The following is a 22,273-nucleotide window of genomic DNA, read 5'->3' on the forward strand; positions in this document are numbered from 1 at the left end:
TGAAACAACAATACTGTAGTTATAGGCAAAATTATAAATAACATATCATTGGCAAAACAATATTATAACCTTTTTGATTTGAAACCTAACATCACGGACGTTGTTTTTGTTTAATATATGATGTGCTCCTGCGTAAACAAGAAGTTTATTGTATTTGCACACACACAGTATTAAATTGTTTAAGACAAAATGGAAATTCTTCGAAATAGTAAGAAACTTCGGATAAATTAAATTTCAATATTTTTAATGTTTCTTTTGTGCGTGATTATACAATATATGAAAAAGCCATGTAGTAGTAATAAAAGTGAATCTGCTATCCTTATGTAAGCAATTATACAATGCATGTAGACAACAGCTGATTTTACATTAAAAATCCTTGTCTTTGTGAAACTCTTCATTGTGTATTTTGCTCATTGGTGTCCAAGCAAGCATAATCAAATATAATATTTTAAACATATACACATGCACGTACGTGACTAGGGACACATAATATTATGTGATTCGTTATACCAATTGAACAATAAAAGGGAAACAACTCTTGTTAGAATAAGAACGATTTTCGTATCTTTAAAAAAAATGAAGAATTTTTTTAATTTCATGAAGGTATGTTTAAAGTGCAGACATAGATAAACAGAATTTTGCTTTAATTGTAACCTTATTTAAACGTTACAAACTCATATAAACGAATGATTTACACTTATTAGTTTACAAGTTATGTCAGTTGAAAAGTGATAAGATGGATATTTTGAATATAATTATATATGTGAAGATTAAGAGTGAAGTAATTAGCAATTACAAAAAATCAAAATAAATCAAAAGAAGAGAATAAACAACATTCACTTTGGGATATCGGGTGTTGTAATGAAATAAAATATAATTACGGTACAGCAGCGGTATATTTAGAAGGTTTTGTTTTAACATGTTTAACTTAAATTTTTATAAATACGTTCATAATTATTTAGATTCTTATAAAAACATAGTATGATAATTTTCGTTTAATTATTATTTTTTATTAGAACGGGGTAACCGGTTGCATATAATTAGGTGCTTTTTAAACCCTCCAAATTACGTTGGATTTCATTATTCAGCTCAAACTTTTGTATTCAAAGGGAACTAACTCTTTCTATTAAAACAATTGTTAGTTTAAAATTAGGATCAATTAGGTCATAAAATAGAATCCACCACAACAGGAACATATATATGTTAGATATACTGTTCCCAAACCACAACAATAGGATTCTTCAAATATCGTAATATTTATTATATTTAAATGTTATGTTTTATGTATGTTTTATTGTTCCTTAAAACCGCTCAGTATAACAAAAAAATCAAAAACGCACAAAATTAGAGTTGTATAATTCAATATGTATGCAGATATTGTTCTTGTTTTCAAATTATTATAGAAAGGAATGTTAGTTCTTTGATATGTCATGTATTTGTAAATTGAAAATAAAGAATAAATTTAGTTAATACGTTATACAATTGTGTTTTTTTATTCAGGTTTTCGCTTTAATTAGTCAGGCAAAGTGAATTCTCCATTACAGACAGCTTGTTTCTCTCACTGTAATTATCTCATATTTTGAGGCAATCATGAGTCTTTGATTCGAATTATTGGTTGAGGCAACTTAGAGTGCACAATTATGGGTTCATTTGTAATACTGGCGAATTTTTCCATAAACAAATATGTCATGCATTATGATAGAGTTTGTACGAACTGTTATTGGTGATATATTGATGAAAACTGTTTTCTGTAGTGCATTTGCAGATCAATTGGCATATATTTAGTGCAACAAACACGAATAATACACATATTTGTTTATAGCATATGGAGTCAAAATGAGTTTCAATTTGAAGTAAATCTAGTTATATCACACATTAAATCTTTAAACTTGGAGTTGAATCCGATTTCAATTTGCATTAAATGAAAGTTTATTGTTGTATTAAATTTGCAACTCGATGTTTAATCAGAATTAAAACCAGAGTAAACAGCTTTCTGTTTGGAATATCTTTGACTTTAATGTGAAGTAAATCATGTTATACATGTATCCTCTACATTAAATTTGAAGTTGTATGTCTATTAAACTTCAATAAATTTGAAAAATACTGGACAGTAAATCAGTTGTCGATTCGTGAACTTACTGCATCCAGTAAACCATTTGTAAACTACTATTAAATATTGCGTTTACTTGACCAATAAACTACCAGGAAAATAATAAACTCGGAACTTACAACTGATTTTCAAGTAGTTTATTGATTACTTAAACTAATCATTTCATGCAGTGGATATCCCGGAAGATGTTATTGCGTTATTTTTGACCGGCTATAGTCTTATATCCAGGACATAAATGTCAATTTTGCAGCCGAATGAAAAGCATCCCTAAACTGTCAAACCTCCACCACCAAACGCTGTAGTTCCTAAGATATGCTGTTTCTTGTATGCTATATTACGAGGACGCAATACGCGCATGCGCCAATCAATATTAAGTAGGCAGACCCTGCTCTCGTCAGACCAATGAACTTGACACCACTGTCTCAAAGTCCAATTGCGGTGAACACGTGACCACTGATGTCGAGCTTGACGATGCATACGAGTCAGCAATTGTCTTTCGGCTGGTCTACGGGAACGTAAATTGGCACAGTATAGTCTGCGGTTAACAGTTACATGTCATTGTACTAAACTTGGAAGTAAAAAACTTTTATGTAGCTTTCGAAAACTTTTTTTTAAGCTACCTAGGAATAAATCTTTTATCTGAATTTTTACCTGTGGTTTAACAATAAATTAACGAAATATATGAAAACAAAGTATCAAAATTTGATTTTTTTTTAAACAGAAGCAAAAACATTTAGGTGTTGCTTAACTTTTGGCGAGGTGAATAGATATTTTACTCTGCGTATTGTATTATTGGCTAGAGGTATAGGGGAAGGTTGATATCTCAAAACATTGTTTAACCCCGCCACATTTTCGCGTCTATCCCAATTCAGGAGCGTCTGGCCTTTGTTAGTCTTGTATGATTTTTATTTTTAGTTTCTTGTGTATAATTCGGAGTTTATTGTCACTAAACTAGTATAGATATTTGTTTAGGGGCCAGCTGAAGCACGCCTCCTGGTGCGGGAGTTTCTGGCTGCATTGAAGACCGATTGGTGACCTTCTGCTGTTGTTTGTTCGATGGTCTGGTTGTTGTCTCATTGACACATTCCCCATTTACATTCTCATTTTTACTGTATCTATAAAAGACCATGGCAAACAAAGGGTGAACAAAGTAAAATATGTGTACAACAATACAGATAACAGATATAGATGCACAAAGTATTTTGAGTAGATATACATATATTTTGGTAAAAAGAATTCGTCTGTCGACAAAACATTTTGCAAAATGTGTAAACAGTTAATTTTAAAAGAAAGAACCAAGCAGCACGCACCCCAATAGGAACCTAGGTTGATCTCAAGATTTGTGCATACGAGGATACGGAAAAAAGATTACATCCATATTTTATGCTAATTTAAAATTTTGTAAACTCCTTCTTGTTTTAAAATCTACTATACCTAATTGTCTTATATATGAAGTCGAGGAATCAACAAATTTTTCTGTCTCGGTCGATACATATGCACTGGTTGTTTCAAATAGACCTGCTTCAGTAGTTGTTGGGCCTTCCGACGTTTTTGTGTTTGTGGAAGTGATTTCCTGAGATGACGTAATGTCAATATAAGATGTTGTTTCTAAATTAAAAAACAAAACAAATAAAGCATCAAATAATAAATATTATAATAATGGAAAAAAATAACTGAAGTTTTTTTTTTTTATTCAAAATGAAACAAGAACATAAATTAAACATATTTCAAATGTAAAGCTCATTCTATTCCATGTGGTTTAAAAATAAAAACACTTAATAAGTCATATAAAGACTAAAAGAGGGACGAAAGATACCAAAGGGACATCAAAAACGAAATTTGAATATATTCGGTACATTTAACTTGTAATGGTTCCCTTTTATCATATAATGAACAATGCATATAGTTAACAAATTAATTGGACATAAAGAGCGTTTTTAAGCAATAACCGTGGATTGTGGATTTAGCAAACAGTAACATTTTAATGGTTATTATATTTCGTGGTGTTGCACACATTTATACACAAGCCAGAAGAAATTTACACCCCATGGACAATAATAAATCTATATTTATAGATATCGTATCTAGAAACAACAATACTAAACGGAAGAGTGAAACAGTTTAAATGTGTGTACAATAATACCGATAACAGATATGTACGCAAAAATTAGATCTTGTAGAGATACATATATATTGCCACGACAAATGTATAACGCCTGAATTGAATTGTTGTTGGTTTTTTTCATTGGAAACAGTTTGTAGTCTTTTGTACCATGATATATTAATCTCGTCCATTTTAAGTTACTGTATTAGTAACGTGACATGTTTACCTTTGAAAGAAAATCGTTTGTAGATTCTTTTTGGTTAATTTAATGAAGCCTGGTATAAGTATAAAGAATATAAATATGTGTTCGCATATGATTTATTTTCAGGTAGTGAATACATCTTGATTAGCTAAATCATAACCATTTAAATGATCATTTTAGTGTTTTCCTTTTTTAAAAGTATTTTGTTATATCCAACATTGCAAATGGACGTGATTTTGGTGTTCTTGTAGCTAGTTAAAACAATCAGTGACATTAAACCAAAGTTATGTTTATTTTGTATATATTAAAATTACTATGAATTTGATTATTGTCGTGGTTATCAATTTGCATGGGTTTAGAGAATGTTTTATAATTATTGATAATTGATGTCGTTTTGCTAATACCTGTATGCAAGTCTATAAACAATGTTTACATTGGTGAAAATTGTATTCGTGATTCACATACTTAGGAAATCCAACTAATTGGTGCTGCACGAGTAAAAATGTATCCACACTACTCGTTAATGATACCTTCATACAACAACAAGCGGTAGCAATGACTTATACGCAGGTCTCCTTATGTAATTGCAATAGTTGTTGTAACACATGGGGGTTTAGAGTTATTGCTGACAAAAACTAAAATAGGAGATAAGAGAAGATGCTTCCATCATAGGAGTAAACACATTTTTTTCTAGAGTTTATTGATGTATAAATCTTATATGATTTGCATATTAAAAAATACGTTGATATGATTGGTCATGAAGACTTCCAGTAGTTGTTCTTGACGTTGTTTATTGTTCGATAGACGACGTTGTTCGATCTTCTTTTTGTAAACAATGTAAAGAATATGGGGCGATAATAATACCGTTTGGATGGACGTTAGAAATATTTAATTTCACTTCGCATTGATCGTTAAATTAAATTATATACTCAAAACATTCATTTGAATGATAAAAAGAGTTTTTGAATTTATTATTTATCAGATTGCAAATTTCAAGGAGCACATACGTTTGCGCTAACCAACCAATATGTTCATGTGCCAGGCCAATCCAATGACACAAATATACAATTTAAGTGTGATAGATCAACAACCAATGCAATGAAATGAAGTATTAATGTCTCACATGAATTGAATAAATTGAATGCATTTGTATAAATTGATTGCGTTAAAATACATTGAATAATCAAATAAACTAAACAAGTTGAATTGAACTGTTCAATATAGGCCCTGTTATAACCGACTATACGGTATGGGTTTTTTTCTAATTGTCGAGACTGTTCTACAATTGCTTACATCTTATTCCTTTTAACTCCTTATTGTACAGTTGGGTTTTGTTTGCTTATAATACCACATTTCTTTACTTTTAATTTTATAAATTAATTACTTAATCAAATTGATAAGTAAATAAATCGATGGCGCTGTCCATACTTGCCGCCGTCCAGACTTCTCGCTGTCCATACCTGTTCTAGTTTCAATATTATTGATATATATATATTCCTGCGTAGCATTGTAAGTATCATGTCTACGGCAAAGCTCAATTACTGCATGTAATTTTTAGAATCATCTCTATTAGGTATTCAAGAGTTTGCAGCTCATATTGAGACTTTTTAAAACGTCACCAAGTTCTGAGCGGAAAGTTTAGAAACCAGGGGTATGCCACAGAACGCAGGAAGGTTCCAAGACCTAGTTGATAAATATTCCGTATTTACTTCTCAAGTAATACACGATGGTCTTGAAGTATAGATTCTTGGTACTAATGTTGAGTGTCATCTTTATAACGTGTTATCGTATTCTTTTCTTTGTCTTTATTAATATTTCTTTTACTGTTGTGTCTGATTTTGGTGATATGTATTAGACACGTCTCTGTTCTTATACATACCGTCATCGTGTTATTGTGCTATGGTCATTTTTTATATTCTTGTTTTTCTTATTATTGCTCAAATGTTTTGTCTATATTCGCTTTTTTGTTATATATTTGTTTGTTTTTATAGTGATTCAGATTATAAAACAATGTCGACTGTTGTAATCCTATTTTTGACAGTTTTACCTATTATGTCTGTTAGTTATGTTCATACATCATTGTCAATATAATGGAATTTTTTACCAAAGGAACAGTCAAACTCATAAATCGAAAAAAAAATTGACAACGCCATGGCTAAAAATGAAAAAGCAAAACAGATAAATGATAGTGCACAAGAAACAGATATAGAAAACTAAAGACTAAGCAACACGAACACCACCAAAGCTAGGGGATCTCAAAAACTCGACGAGGGGTAAGCAGATCTTGCTTCACATGTGGCACCCATCGTGTTTTTCATGTTATTACAAACCCGTAAATAGTATAAATTGGTAGGTCACATTCATGAAAAGGGAAGGGGGTTGTAGTTACGACATAAAAAATTTAGGGAGAGATGATTTTAACTTTAAAATCTTACTTAATTGTTAAGTATAATACGTATAAATCATGGTTTATGTGAACTTCTGTTGAGAAAAAAATATAGGTTCAATAGAGTGAGTCTCCTCATTTTTTCTTATTTGTTTTTGTATGCATAACTGTTCACTAACGCATTTTATTTTCTAAGAGGTCGACTGATTTTTATAACATATACTGTTTAAACGTCAATTGATGTCAAATGATATATTATTAGGAATAAAATGTAGTGTTTGGCTTATATTTACCAAACTAAAACAGGTAACAGTCTTTTCTTTTACGAATATTTCTCTCCATTAAAGGCCATTTTATAATACTAGATTTAAATGTTTCCTGGTATTACCTTTATATTTTTTTATGCTATATAGAGTATAAATTGTATATGAAGATTTGTTCCTGTCACAAACATGACCACTCTCCTGAAGATGAAATATAACACAAGGATAAAAGGGGTTATAATATATCATCGACTAAAGCAGTTACAAAATCCATGTAAAAAATATAATCTGGTCAATGTATATCTCTTTGAAACTTTTAGAAAATAAATCTAATTTTATAGTGATTCTCCCTGAACATTTAATGTTTGGTAGATGTCAACGTTTTTTGTTGGCTAATATCTGAAACAAAATAAAGTAGCTATCTAGCATGTGGTTAAATTGATAAGCAGGTTAAGGTCTATTTGTTGTGATATTTTTCGCAAAAGGGCAACTTTGGAGTTTTTTTTACCTTGAAATATTATTTTGTATTTGAAAATATTCGCGATCTTTAGTTACTCTCTGATAACGTTAACAGATATGGACAAAGTTATGCAGAGTAAAAATTACTAGAACAATTATGTCTACAGATGAGTCCATCTCGACGATTGATCTGTTAGCCCTTTGTAGGAGCCCTTGGGAGATAATTTACTCATGTGTGTGCTCAAACTACAAATGATCAACAGAAATTAAAAAACAAAAATACAAAACAACATATACAAATAGGTCAGCATGTTAGAGTCGTCAATTAATCACTAATAGGAGATATCAGCCTGGTTAGATTTTGTATTGTCTTCATTTTTGCGTTTTTAAAAACTATTATAGAATTGAGAAAAACAAATGTCTTCAACAACATAAGATCTACAAATAAGTCATGCTTAACCAAAGTAGTCAACTAACAACATATCTATTAAGTAGTAACATTTAAAAGAAGTTTATTTTAATAAATGTTTAAGAAATCCTTAGTTAAGAGGAATTGCAAAGAGCAGCTGTTTAGCAAAATAAGGTTTACGCGTAAGTCAACACGGCTGAAATAATTTTCAAGTGCTTGCCCTTGAAATATGATGTTGTTTTTTTTGTGTCGGCACAAACTATACAAGATAGTAAGAAACAGTTAATAAACATAGTATTCTAGGATTTATTGGCCCTGAATGATAATGTTAACCCCTTTTTCAGATACAACAATATATATATAGAGCAACAATATATAATAACAATCTGTAATGTAATAATATCTACAAGTTAGTAAATGTAGTTTAAATGTGGTATTTTACAAACAATGATAGATAGACAGAAAATGTAAAACTGTTCTGCAAATAATTCATCGTGGCTAAAGTTTTAATTGAATCTTTATAGAAGAGGGACGAAAGATACCAAAGGGACAGTCAAACTCATAAATTTAAAACAAATTGACAACGCCATGGCTAAAAATGAAAAAGACAAACAGAAAAACAATAGTACACATGACACAACATAGAAAACTAACGAATAAACGACACGAACCCCACCAAAAACTAGGGGTGATCTCAGGTGCTCCGGAAGGGTAAGCAGATCCTGCTCCACATGTGGCACCCGTCGTGTTGCTTATGTTATTACAAATCCGGTAAATAGTCTAATTCGGTAGGTCACATTCATGAAAGGGAAGGGGATTGTAGTTACGACGTAAGGAACATATCCGATATCATTTGTGAAACGGTAATTCCATAACGGTTTTTATAGAAACTATTCTTCTAAATGATTATTCTATTCGTGTTTTCACCATTAAAAAAAAACAATATTAGTAAATTATAGTCTACAGATATGCTCAGCAAAGCTAATCTGTCCCACAATTTATATGAGTTTTGTTGCCTTTAAAGGAAGTTTTTTTTTCTCAAAAATGTATCAAAAGAAATAGGAACAACAGTTTTACTTAAGATTGCTCGCTCCTTTTGATTTAAAATTTTTGACAGATATTTGGAAACCTCTGGTTTTATTCATGTAGAACTATAGAAAATAATTGCCCACTAACTCCTACTTTTCTTTTCAGAATTTTATCACATGTAGTGTAAAATACCATCTTTAAAAATGTGATTAAATCCTTGTTATTTTCCATACTTTTTGACAGAAAAAATTAGGTAATGTTTACTGTACGAAAAATTTAGAGTGAATCATTTCCCGCAAAATTTCCAATGGCTTATATCTTGAAAACAAGGACACAAACCCTTGATTTTTTTCTACTTTGGTAGTGACTTTATTCATATTCTATCAATTCATTAAAGCTTAATATTTTGAAACTGAATAGCAAACATCCTTACAAATAAGCAAATAAAGAAAATAGTGGCATGTGTATTATCGGGTGAGCAATACTGGCTCTCAATATCCTCTTGTTTCAAATATTTATTTCTAATGTATTATTATCAACATCTGATATCATGCTTACCTAGATCTGCACTTCGTTGGCATATAGTCACAAATGTTCTTGTACATTCTATATCATATACGTTGCTATCCAACTTTAGTCTTGCACAGTCTTGGTTGTTACCTTTCTCACAGGGGTGTGGAAATGCTATGCCCGACTCGCCCGACTCGTACATTTTAACACACGGACAAGTAATTATTTTTGTCTTGGTTGCCCGTGGACAAGTAAAATAATATACATGACAAACTTCAAATTCAGCAAAAATATAGGATTAATTTCAAAACGTATAAAGATGTTTAATTTATGTAAAAGAAACCAATAATCAGCGAATAAAAACATCAATGTTCATGACGATAAATATTACATAACTCCGGAAATAGATCGAATACCAAAATGAGTAAAAATAAGTATGCAAACCCGAGTCGCGTAATATTGCATTGGCTTTGTCCATTGACCCGGGATCGTCGATTATATTTTATCCACTATTCACCGGAAGTGTCAATTCAGGGGTGTGGAAATATTTGTTGTGAGTACTTGTCCCTGGGCAAGTAAAACTGTAAATTTTACTTGTCCGGAAAAAAAGTTACTTGCCCTGATGGTCCCAATAAATATTGTAGTATTTTATTGTTTAGTTAATATATGATTCTTAGCACTGTTTTGCATCCCAAACAAATCAGTGAAATCAATTGGTTTATATATAGGTGTAAAATTTTAGGAATGTTGGAAATGGGTTTATAACATCAATGGGACAGAAACTCAAAAGCAAACCAACTAAATGAAATGACATGTAAAGTTTTCAGTATTGTTTTTTAATGAAAAATTGTAGCCAGTAGGTACACTACATAATATACTAAATTTAGAGGACAGTGAGTCAAGAAATGGAAACTAAGTAATAGATTAACTAATTATTTCTAGCAATTAACTGACACACTTGTTTTGTTTTTTTTTTTTTGGTAGTTAAACACTTCTATTTACCACTTAGACAACACATAAGGTTGCCTTTGATCTATAAATAAGACAAAAACAAAACTTATTATCTGAATTTCTTTCCAAGGGATAATCTGATATTCACGATATCCGATATTCTCGCTTCCGTTTTTTTTTTTTTTTTACACCTTGACCATCTCCGATTGCGTTTCATGCTTTCGATTCGTCATTCTTTTTGTCTTGCTTGCCCGATGTTTTATTTTAAAAGTATTCATCAATCTGAATCTCGATTCAAAATCTTAAGAATTGACACTTCCGGTGAATAGTGGATAAAATATAATCGACGATCCCGGGTCAATGGACAAAGCCAATGCAATATTACGCGACTCGGGTTTGCATACTTATTTTTACTCATTTTGGTATTCGATCTATTTCCGGAGTTATGTAATATTTATCGTCATGAACATTGATGTTTTTATTCGCTGATTATTGGTTTCTTTTACATAAATTAAACATCTTTATACGTTTTGAAATTAATCCTATATTTTTGCTGAATTTGAAGTTTGTCATGTATATTATTTTACTTGTCCACGGGCAACCAAGACAAAAATAATTACTTGTCCGTGTGTTAAAATGTACGAGTCGGGCGAGTCGGGCATAGCATTTCCACACCCCTGTTCAATTCTTAAGATTTTGAATCGAGATTCAGATTGATGAATACTTTTAAAATAAAACATCGGGCAAGCAAGACAAAAAGAATGACGAATCGAAAGCATGAAACGCAATCGGAGATGGTCAAGGTGTAAAAAAAAAAAAAAAACGGAAGCGAGAATATCGGATATCGTGAATATCAGATTATCCCTTGGAAAGAAATTCAGATAATAAGTTTTGTTTTTGTCTTATTTATAGATCAAAGGCAACCTTATGTGTTGTCTAAGTGGTAAATAGAAGTGTTTAACTACCAAAAAAAAAAACAAAACAAGTGTGTCAGTTAATTGCTAGAAATAATTAGTTAATCTATTACTTAGTTTCCATTTCTTGACTCACTGTCCTCTAAATTTAGTATATTATGTAGTGTACCTACTGGCTACAATTTTTCATTAAAAAACAATACTGAAAACTTTACATGTCATTTCATTTAGTTGGTTTGCTTTTGAGTTTCTGTCCCATTGATGTTATAAACCCATTTCCAACATTCCTAAAATTTTACACCTATATATAAACCAATTGATTTCACTGATTTGTTTGGGATGCAAAACAGTGCTAAGAATCATATATTAACTAAACAATAAAATACTACAATATTTATTGGGACCATCAGGGCAAGTAACTTTTTTTCCGGACAAGTAAAATTTACAGTTTTACTTGCCCAGGGACAAGTACTCACAACAAATATTTCCACACCCCTGTCTCAGACACTAAACACAAACACACTACGTATACACAAAATGTCTTATTCATATGATTTTTTACTTAACTTTGCATACAATAACACATTTTGGTTTAATATCCGATGTTGTTTTGGTGAGAGCCAGGGATGGAGTAATTGAAAATGTAATGGCAATTAAGGGTAATGCATTACATTTTTTCATGTAATTGAATGTCATTTTTTTTTAATTACATGTAATGAAATGAAAATGTAATGCAAAATCATTTTGTCAAATTAGCTTACACAAAAGGATTAAAAAAATAAAAATTATCAGCTTTAAAAAAAAATGGCAATTAATCAGATTAAAATATGTAATAAAACAGCCTAGGAACAATATCACTATTACATTTTTTTTTATCTAATGAGGAAATATTGCTAATATTTAGACATCATATACATTGTTTGTACTAAAATTGTTTTCATTATTGTGACAAGCATACTGTTGAATATAATTATATAGTAAAAAAAAACCATGCAGACCTGTTTAATTTTTAATTTTTTTACTTATTTATATTGTGTTTGAGTAAATGGCTTCAATTCTGGGTTGTCAAAATGCCCCTTAATATATTAACAAGTCAATACGAACACCTTCCCTTTTCTATCAACATATCTTATGATCAAGCAATACCTGCCACATCAGCTCCTGTCGAAAACAAAATATTCAGACCAGAGAGATACAGACTAAAGGACAAAACTTTAAAACTACTTATAATGATCAATTGCAATGCTAAAACTGTGTTGTAAGCTTACATGAATATTTTGCATATGTTATATATATATATACATGATATATATTGTTTAAAAAAATTATGATAAAATGTAATGTGTAATTTTATTAATTACTTAAGTAATGTAATGTGTAGTTTAATTAATTACATTTCAATGCAATTTACACCAAGTACGGTGAGTGCGGATGAACATACAATTATACTTTGTTCGCACGTTGTTCCGAAACTGACGTAACATTACTGCAGAGTGAATTGAATTAACAGGGATGAGTAGAGAACAATCGTCAATGCTATAACAATTCATTTCCTACTGTCAAATTGCAATTTCACCGACCTGGACACATTACCTATACACTATTCAATTTACCACTTAAATCGTTCATGATTTCCTTTCACCCTGGAATAGGTTTTGATTGAAACCTTGTGTATTAAATAATTTTAAGAAATAATGATGGACATGTCGGGCCATCATTTGTGGAAATAGTGTTTATGGTCAGCGTTATTAGGAGTTTGTCAGGGTAGTGCTGCAGATAGGTTAATCATGCATTTTCACATTTACATTAAGTTATTCCTGTAATAGTTCATAACAAGGACGGTGGAACAAAGGTGTTTTAAGTCAAAAACATCTTACAAAACCATAATATATACTTTGTGTGCCATATTCAATGTGTTAAACGGCCGATTTGATTCTTATACTAAGATTTTAACAACAAAACATATTCAATAAAAAAATCAAATTAAAAAACATATTCCTCTGAACAAAATACCCAGCTTTAAAATTAACTTGCAATTTTAACATGTAGACCGCCGGATGCAATTTTCGTCATGGGGTTGTTGTTTTCAGGCGATCGAAGTAAGTAAAAGTATCAAACCTTATTTTTTTTAAATTTCAGCACCAAAAAACATATCCAATGGAATTAATTCTCCATTTCCGTCAGGCAGAAGCAAATGTTTTCAATGCTTCGTATTATCAATGATAATAATGATGAAAGTATAATGATTTTCCACTATTTGTCAATCAAATTCAGCTGTATGTTAAATTACATTCGTTACATATATGACTTTTTAGTCATTGGGAACGTATTCGGGTTTTAGTCGACAGTTGTATACTAAAATATTGCGTTAACGTCCACATGCTTGTGAATTCTTTTAAATTGCAATTTTAAATAAAAATATTGCAATTATATCACGATTAACAAATATTTATTATAAGTTATTGTATTGTTAACAGTTCGAAGAAATGAAATGTTGCTTACCAGTAGTTTGGTTTAATTCAGAATTGTCCGCCCATTTCCAAATATCATTCGAATGCTTTCTCTTTAAACCAATCCATACCTGTTCTATTGTACCATTGCTAAAACAAATAATAACTAATTGACAGATGATTGTAATAAGAAGTGTTGGATACATTTGAATGTTATATACTACTACTTAAAAGTGGGCAAATGGCAGCTCACTAAAATCAGTGTACCTTAAATAATAATGGAACTGAGAACCATGACATATTACTGAAAATCAAAATTAAACCTTAGGAAAAATAAATACCCAAATGCATAAAAAATCAGAATATGCAATATTAACGATTACCAACTTAATCATGGCAAACAAAATCAAAAGACGTATGTAGCCAAAAGACAATATATAAAATTAATAATGATGCTACATATGTTTTGTAAAAGGTCAGTGTCGTTACTTGATCTAATAGTGCTAATGATTCCGATATCATTTTGTCCTCAAAAGTTGGTAAAAACTTGACCGCTGACTGGTAACCAATAAATTGTTGCTGTATTTTTGTGTGCTGTCAATTCAAAATAATTCACTGTGAATCGAATAAGATAATAATAGCGCACGACAGATACCCTGTTACTAACTCGTTTCTTATTCGCTAATGAAACGTTCATTTTACGTTGCTCCTTTAAAAAAAAACTTTTTTTTTCGTGTCTCTGATGTTTACTAAAATGTATGTGTTTTTAAAGGTGAAGTAACCCTTTTAGTGCGTATGTACCCATTTCTCCGCTCGACTGATACCCTTTAACTTATTCGTTTCTCATTCGCTTTGAATACGTTTGGTATACGTTGCACCTTTATTTTTTTTCTTGTCTCTCGTAGTAACTATGGGTTCCTAGAGGTGCAATAACCCTATTAACGCGTATGTACCCATTTCAGCGTGCAACTAATACCCTGTTACTTATTCGTTCATTATTGGCTTATTATACGTGTGTTATACGTTGCAATTTAAAAAAAAAAGATTTGAATTTCTTCTTGTCTCTGGTAGAAACTTTGGGTTCTTAGAGATAAAATAACCCTGCTAGCGCGTATGTACTCGTTTCAGCGCTCGACTGATACCCTGTTACTTATTCGTTCCTTATACGCTTATAATACGTGAGTTATACGTTGCACCTTTAAAAAACAAAGTTTCATTTTTGTTTCTTGTCCCTCTTAGTAACTATTGGTTCTTAGAGGTGAAATAAGCATATTAACGCTTATATACCCGTTTCAGCGATCGACTGCTACTCTGTTACTTATTCGTTACTTATTCACTGTTTAATTGTTGCATCTTTTTTTTTTTTATTTTATTGTCTTGTGTTTGCTGTGGGTTTGTAGATATAGAATCATAAAAGAGATTTTACGGGATTTAACTCTTTTTTTATAACTTGGGGCGTATGTTTTAAGCGAGTTCGTAATGGGGTGGTATTTGTGATAGATTGAAACTTTAGTTACCTTAACACTGTTTATTATTGTACTTTCCCCTGCATTTATATTGTACTGCTCTCTAGTTATAGAATATAAAGAATGCTAGTCGTTTTGTAACCTGGTAGTTCCGTACCTGGTCGATTTGTAACAAGCTTGATTTGTAACTGAGACGTTTTTTTCCTGGTTTAGTAACATGCTATTATATACATGTATGGTTATAAAGTTTGTCTCTATTAGTTTTGTCTCTGGAAGTGTATATCTCTCAAAATTATCTAAATATTAAAGCCAAAACAAATTTCTTGAGTTTTGTTCGACTTGTTATTTTAATAATATTAAAAAAAAATCAAACTGTGCATCTAATGATAACAATATTGTAAACTTTTATAATTTTAAATTCTTGGCAAAAAGATATAGGTGTAAAAAGATTGAGAAGATGATTACAAATGGCACATGATCTGAAAAAAATAATCATTTTCTACTTTTTGTCTCATTATTACATGCAACTATTGAATAACATTCACCCTTTTTCATGCGGGCTTGGGACCGGCGTCTTTGGAGATTTTCAGGTCGTAAATGATTTGGTATACTATTAGGATCGTGAATAAAATATTATCAAGAAGACATATGCTCCGTCAGTAAATAATCTTATTTAACTGATTATGAAAAAATATTAGAAAATGAAACTGTCTGCCAAAATGGTTCAACATTCTGATTAGTATCAGAAAAAAGTCAAGACTTAAAAGTTCACCGTTTTAACATAACTACAAAAGGTATATTGCTCTTCGAAATTTCAGACAAATAAAAATGTAAACAAAAATGATTTTTTTTCAAATTTCAAATACATAAACCATTTTTTCTTAGAAATATCGTTCAATTTTACTGTTTGGAATAGTTTTTTAAGTTATTTTGATTCAGTTTATTTAGAAACTTTACAAAAACGGTAATATTCAGTTTATTTAGAAACTTTACAAAAACGGTATTATTTATGAAAAAAAATATATTTCGGATCGTGAAAGATCGGGTACTGCATTTGAATGATCGTGAAAAGGCTCTTGAACGATCTGTTGCCGCTTATACGTTACTGCAAAAAACAATCTATGAAAACGAATCTTTCTTTATTTATTAGTAATTATTTATGCTTGTAATCGGTATATTATCAGATTGGATTTACACGACTTATTCCGCCTCACTTTTGTTTGTGAATAGGACTATAATGGTTTCAGTGCCATTTGATTGGATTTTTTTATGATACCACACCGAATAGTTTCATTACAATAATATAAGGGTGTCTGTCCGTCCTGCATAAGTTTTATTTTGTTTAAAAAGCAAAGATTGTCTCAGCTGATGCCCATTAGTTTTTATGCATAGTAATATCTGTAAAACGAAGATCCTTGCTGAATAAATGTTTGTAAAATATGAACAAACAAAAAAACATTGTTTAAAACAAAAGAGCAGACAACTGTAATTTTCCTAATTTGGCATAGGCATTTTTCTTAATAAATTGTTAGTTAAATCTGGTTTTCTTTTGCTTGCTTAAATGTTCACGTATGGGTCATGAAAAAAAAAACATGCTAAACTATGTTATTTGGTATGTTTAAGTCAAAAGACATGAACATATACCAACATGTATCAAAATAACACTTGCATATGTTAGATATGATTGTTTTGTGATGCAATGTACACAGTTTACAGTATGAAATGTTATACAATTATCCTTATTGTTTTCTTAAACCCTTGATTATAGAAACATGCACCAGTAACAACATATAGAATAGGGGTATGGAGCACTTATTTCGTAACTAAATCTTAAAATACAGCTCAAATCATTTGTGTTACTGTCAATGGTGAGACCATTTTGATAAAATAACAACATTGACCAGTTTAGTAACACCGCTGAATGTATCATGACAATCAGCATTGTTGTGTGTTTCTTTCATGTACAACAAGCGAAACATCATATTATTTATGAAACACAATACTTATTTAACAATATTTTAACAGTATCGTGTATTACATTTCAAAGTTTTCACAAACTGATGTATGCTGGTAACACCAATGACACTATTTAGTAAGACTATTAACAATAATTTGTTTTTATCTTTTTCTTTTGCTCGGTGTGCTTGGCTTTGTGTTCAGTACTTAATAAAGGTAAAATTTGAAATGTGATGTCAATGGTGATACTTTTGTGTCATTAGAGTAACTGGAGGGTCAGTGGTGTTACTATATAAAAATGCAACATTTTTGTAAATTTTTGTTCATAAATGAAAGTGTTTTAGGTCGTATACGAAGGATTAGACATATTCTTATCACTTAATCTTATACATTTTACATATATTCAGTTTAAGTGTATTTTTTAGTATTTACAACGGCCATAATTAGGACAGCTAATTTATTTAGGACAATGTATTCTAAAATTTATGTTTGAATAAAACAGCTATAGCTCAGCTATATATGAATTATGTCAATAAGTCGTAATTTAAACCTGAACAACAAATTGGAACAGTTTTTTGTTGTTTAACAATAATATTCAGAACCTAAATGTATGTTTTAAATTGGTAACACCATGGACACGATTCTATCAAAGGATGACCTAAAAATGTTAAAATTGAAGGAACTCTTCATTTTTCCCATTGCATATTTCTGAATATCGTTGCTACCATACTTTAGAATAGAGGGACACATTTAAATGTTTTAAACAATGACATCATTTTTCAAAATATTACCTCGTCGAAATTTGCACTTATTTTTATAATGACCCGTATATGATAGTTTAATATCATAGTGTTATTAACTGGTTGGTTCTATATTGGCCCTGTTATAGATTCGAGATAAGCTTATTGGACCCGAGAATCGGAAGAGTTGAGGGCCAATACAGCTGATCGAGAATCTATAACAGGGCCAATATTTACAATGACCGACATGAAGTGATACATGAACATGTATATGAACCCATGGGCCGATACGTCTTTTTTTTTCATATTGGCCCTGTTTTTCCGTTTCAAGACTTTTTAAAAAAAGGTAACAAGACATTGCAAATCATTTAAGCTGTTCAAAAATATAATACAAACGTTTCTATGCATAACAATACCACCAAATTTAAATAATGGCGTTAGAAAAATTAAACCGGAAGTGAACGTCCGAAATTGGCCCTGTTCGAAAAGCAATATTAACTATTGATTTATATCGACAGTGGAATGCCCTTGTCTCAGCTATGGGTAAATAGTCAGCCAGATAGGGGTTGTAAGCCAGGTAAGGCAATCTGTCTAAGAGAGAGCACTCTGAACAAACTGGGTAGAACACCACTCATCAGCCCAGCACGGCAACTGATCTAGAGGACGAGAACCTCAACGACAAAACCCCTGGTCCTCCAAGTTGGGTATTAAGCATGAGGCTAATAACCTCGTCTTATAAAACAACAATTTATTACAGAAATCAACACAAGAAATCAACAAACAGGATGACAGACTGCACAGGCAGCAGAATGATTGCACACAGAAAAAGCCTAACTCATGAGGCCTTGGACAGGAACCGGAATCTCATGGATCCAAAAAAGACAATTAGGATCGGCACATGGAATGTGCGAACTATGTTACAGGTCTCAAAATCTTCGCAAGTCATAAGAGAGATGGAAAGGTGCCAACTAGGAATATCAGGCATCAGTGAATGCAGGTGAACAGAGTCAGGAAAAAATACTACACAGGGTCATACCATCATCTACTCTGGCAGAAATGACAACTAACATACAGGAGGAGTGGCAATTATTATGGATATGGAAAGTACAAAGAGCATGATAGAATGGGAACCTGTAAATTAGCGATTGATTAGAGCTCGCGTTAATTCCAGCTATGCCAAGACAACATTTATACAGTCCTACTCGCCTACAAATAATGCGGAAGAAGAAATCAAAGACACTTATTATGAAGCTTCAGGCTCAGATTAGCAAAACACCACAACATGATGTTCTTCTCATTATAGGAGAACAAAATGAAAAAGGTGGGAAAGTAAATACAGAACATAAAAGAGCTATGGGAAAAGAAGGTCATGGCGTAATGAATGAACGGAGAGAGACTGGCAAATATGTGTTTAACTAATGGACTAATTAGGAACCCTATTTAAACATAAAGACATACACAAAATCACGTGGAATTCTCCAAACAATAGGGACAAAAATCAGATTGACTACATCATCATAAATGGCAAATGGAGACGATCATTACTTGATACACGAGCATTTAGAGTAGCAGATGTGAACAGCGACCATCACTTAGTTATAGCTAAACTCCAACTAAAGCTTAAAAAGGTACCAGACAATAACAAACCTGGGAGAAAGATCCTCAATGTCAACCGTCTGAAAGAACCTGAGCAAAACTCAAGGAGAAGGTCCTTAGCACTATGTCACCAAGGTTGAAAGAACAAACACAAAAAGAATATGCAGAGAAAGATATAGGGGTAGATACATGTAAGATAAAAGGAACCATCTTGAAGAACGAGCTGAAGAAGCAGAAAAGGCGGCCACAAGAGGTGATTTAAGTACAGTCTACAAAATCGCCAAACAACCACCTCCAGTGAAAGACAAAATGGAAAAATCATTACTACTGAAAGGGAACAGGCTGCACGTTGGGTAGAACACTTCAAGGCTGTTTTGAATAGACCAGAGCCAATAAATAAATTTTAGGGAGCACCACAATTTGAAGATCTAGATATAAGCACTGAACCACCATATAAAGAAGAAATAACAAAGGCAATTAAATCCATGAAATCAGGAAAGTCAGCAGACATAGATGGGATTCAAGCTGAACTACTGAAAGCTGACATCAACACAGCAACAGTCATACTTCATGATCTCTTTAAACACATATGGGAAGAAGAAAACAATACATGATGACTGGGCAAAATGTCTAATTGTTAAATTAACAAAGAAAGGCGATCTGGGGAATTGTGACAACTGGAAAGGGATAACATTACTCTCAATCCCAAGTAAAGTGTTTTGCAGAATACTGTTAAACAGCATAGATTCTGAACTGGATGACAGGTTAAGACAGGAACAAGCTGGGTTTAGAAAAGGGAAAGGATGCATTGATCAGATCTTTGCTCTTAGAAACATCATTGAGCAGTGTATAGAATGGAAGACACCTTTATATATCAACTTTATTGACTTCAAGAAAGCATTTGACAGTCTACACAGATAGACTCTTTGGACAATCCTTTTATAATATGGAGTGCCACAAAAGATTGTAACACTGATAAGATGCTTTTATACCAACTTTGAATGTGCTGTGATACTCAACAACAAGGAAACTGACTGGTTTGAAGTAAAATCTGGAGTACGACAGGGCTGCATCATCTCACCCATCTTATTCCTGATTGCCATTGACTGGGTGATGCAGAAAACCACCAGTGACAAAAAAAAGAGGCATCCCATGGTCAATGTTTACAACCCTAGAAGACCTTGACTTTGCTGATGATAAAGCACTCCTGTCATCAAAACAAGAACATATGCAGGAAAAGACAGATCGACTCAGCCATTTTGCAAGCCAAAATGGACTAGAATTGAACGCAAAAAAGACCCAAGAAATGCGATTTCACACAACATCCAACTTGAGACTAAAAGCTGAGGGCACAGAAATTCAACAGGTAGATAAATTTACTTATCTAGGAACTGTGGTTAGTACAGAAGATCCGACACAAAAAGATATTAAAAGTATGCTATAGCGAAGGCAAGATCAGTATTTCAAAGACTACGACCCTTTTGGAAGTCCAAACAATACAACAGGAAAACAAAGATCAGGCTATATAACAGTAATGTTAGATCTGTCCTTTTGTATGGAAGTGAATACTGGAGAGTAACAAAAACAGATATGAGATCGCTCTCAAGTTTCCACCACAATTGTTTGAGGCGAATCTGCAAAATCTTCTGGCCAACCCGGATTTCAGAAGAACATCTCCTTGAAATTACTAAATCTATGTGTATCCTGACAGAAATTCGACAGAGGCGCTTCAGATGGCTGGGGCATGTTCTCAGGATGCCTGTATCAAATATCACCAGGACAGCTCTTAGATGGACACCCCCAGGGTAAGAGACCAATAGGAACTCCCAAAACCACCTGGCGTCGAACGATTGAAGCCGAACTTAAGGAGCCTGACATGATCTGGGGAGAAGCAAAAACCAGGGCTAGAGACAGACCTGGATTGCGAAATCTTGTGACGACCCTATGCTCCGGCAGAATTGAAGAGGATAGGTAGGTAGGTATAGTAAAGCATAACTAAGGAACCCCCTGAGTGTCATGTTAATATAAATATGTTTGTTTGCCAGATATTATATCTTGCACGCACCTGATTGACAAATCGTGTGCACGACTTTTGAACTTATATGTTCATGATTTTTAAACTTGCGTGCATGACTTGACGTGCTCTCGACTTTCCAAAATGGTGTTTACGACCATCAAGATATGGTGCGCATGGCTTTAAAACTGTAGTTGATGACTTTTAAACTGTTGCGCCCGACTATAAAAACGATGTGCAGAATTTGCAAACTGGCGCACGACTTTCAAAGATGCTGTGAAAATTATAGAACTGGCGAACACGACTTTCAAACGTGTGTGCATGACTTTCAAACTTGTGTTCATGACTTTCAAACTTGTGTGCATGACTTTCAAACTTGTTCGTATGACTTTCAAATTGGCGTACAACTTTCAAATTCGTGTACCTTAGTTTAAATGTCGAGCGCATCCGATTTTGAAAGTTATGAGCACCAGGTTTTTTATGTCTATGTGCACACCAGCTTAAATGTTCGGCAAACAAAAATATTTCTATTTACTTGGCACTAAAGAGGCTCAGCATGTGACCCCTCAAAATGTCATTTACACTTACCCGTTAAAGTTCATAAAATAATAAAATAGAAGTAAAAGGATATACAAAAGGAAACTACGCTATAAAAATCCTCATGCGTCCTTTTCGCATAGCTGGACCAACCCATATAAAGAACGCTAAAAGTAA

This window comes from Mytilus galloprovincialis, chromosome 8 (genome assembly GCF_965363235.1).
Source record: "Mytilus galloprovincialis chromosome 8, xbMytGall1.hap1.1, whole genome shotgun sequence".
In the NCBI taxonomy this organism is placed as follows: Eukaryota; Metazoa; Mollusca; class Bivalvia; order Mytilida; family Mytilidae; genus Mytilus; species Mytilus galloprovincialis.